This window comes from Gavialis gangeticus, unplaced genomic scaffold (assembly GCF_001723915.1).
Source record: "Gavialis gangeticus isolate Ggan-Ray unplaced genomic scaffold, GavGan_comp1, whole genome shotgun sequence".
NCBI classification, from domain to species: Eukaryota; Metazoa; Chordata; order Crocodylia; family Gavialidae; genus Gavialis; species Gavialis gangeticus.
In genome coordinates, this window is record NW_017729028.1 from 28271375 (window position 1) to 28272852 (window position 1478).

The 1478-nt window shown below is 63.7% G+C and overlaps 1 protein-coding gene across 1 annotated transcript in view; it reads right to left on the reverse strand.

Annotated features, from left to right (window-relative positions):
• Nucleotides 1-1478, reverse strand: part of LOC109300215 (E3 ubiquitin-protein ligase RNF19B-like) — a 7546-nt gene extending 6068 nt beyond the window's left edge. Inside the window, exon 1 of the mRNA XM_019520853.1 lies at nucleotides 1352-1478. The gene's annotated coding sequence lies outside the window, so the exon portion shown is untranslated. The remainder of the gene's footprint in view (nucleotides 1-1351) is intronic.

The window sequence follows — 1478 nt, forward strand, 5'->3', positions numbered from 1 at the left end:
GGACGAGGACCCCGAGGGCACGGGAGCCCGGGAAGCGGGCACCGCCGGGCCGGGGGCTCGTGGCTGCAGCCGCAGCCGGAGCCGGAGCCGGAGCCGGAGCCGGCGGCGGCGGGACCGGGGTGTTGCCCAGCCTCAGGGTGGCTGGTGCTGGGGGCTCAGGGGGTCTTTTCCAGCCCGGGGCTGTGTGAATCCAGAGCCAGGAGCTGCGACGGTGCGCGGCGTCTGCACGCCTCCGGTCTGCGGCACTCGGCCCCCCTGGCTACTTGTATGTCCTCGCCTGCCTGTGTGCGAATGCCAGCAACTTCTGCTGCTCTTGCACCCGGAGCCAGGAGAACGGGCGCCCTGGCCTCCCTCTTCCAGCCCATTGTTACTCCAGGGACCCCGTCCCACCCTCGCCCCTGCCCCGACTCCTCCATGTCCGCATGCAGATTGGCCATGGCCCTGCTCATTCTCCAACCCCAGCTCCTGCTTCTCCCTGCGGGGTATAGGTCCCAAGTGCTGCCCCTGTGCCCAGATGAACCTGCACCATCACAAGAAACAAAGTGCCTAGAACCTGCTCCCTGGTTTTCTCTATCCACTCCCTGTGCACCCTAAATAAACGGGCAAATAAGTTCCCTTCATTAGGGTTGGTAACTGCTCTGGCACATTTCAGTGTTGGCAGATGCCAGGTCCCTTCCCCAGCTTGATTCAGGTCATGTAAGGCCCGGAGGCTGGCCGGGGGCTCTGGTCCTGACTTGCCCAGAGAACCTTATCTGTTCTGCTGCAGTTGCTGCCCCAGCTCACGCTCCTTCCCACCCAGGGCCCTGCCGCGGGTCACTTCATCCTCCTCTTGCACTTGGGGCTCTGAGTGGCAGCACGCTGCGTCTCGCCTCCTGAGGACGTGGGCCTGAGTCGACTGCACGTCAGCCCCTTCCCTTTCCCCTGTTCACCAGGTAGTATGCCCAGAAACCAGCAGGGCCCAACCCGGGGCTGGGTCCCACCGAGCCCCCCGGGGCATTCTGCTAGCCTGTTTGCAGTGGTTGCGCTGGCCCCCAGCCCCCTCAGGCCTTGGCTAAACACAGGTATGAGGCTTGCTGCCGTTCAGCCCTGTGGAGCAGCCGTGGGTTCCTGGGTGGCTGCTCACCTCACCTCACCTCACCCTCCCAGAGCTCCTGGATGGACCCTGGGCCCTGAGCTCCCTCCTGCATGATCCCTTTGCTCCAGCAGTGCTTCTCCCACTCAGTGCTTCCAGGAAGAGCATGTCCAGGGCAGGGATGTTCCCAACAGCCTCAGCGGTGCAGGGAGATGTGAACCAGCCATTCGCCCCCCACCCAAGAAGCCTCTGTCCTTCCAAGTGGCTCCCTGCACCCACCTGTTTCAGCAGCTACTGGCTCCTTCACAGGCCTCAGAGCTGTTGCTGCTTCTTCCAGCTTGGCAGCTCTTTGCTTATTTGGGAGGAAGGCCTCCCTGGACTGCTGTTCCTCTGAAGCCTAGGGAAG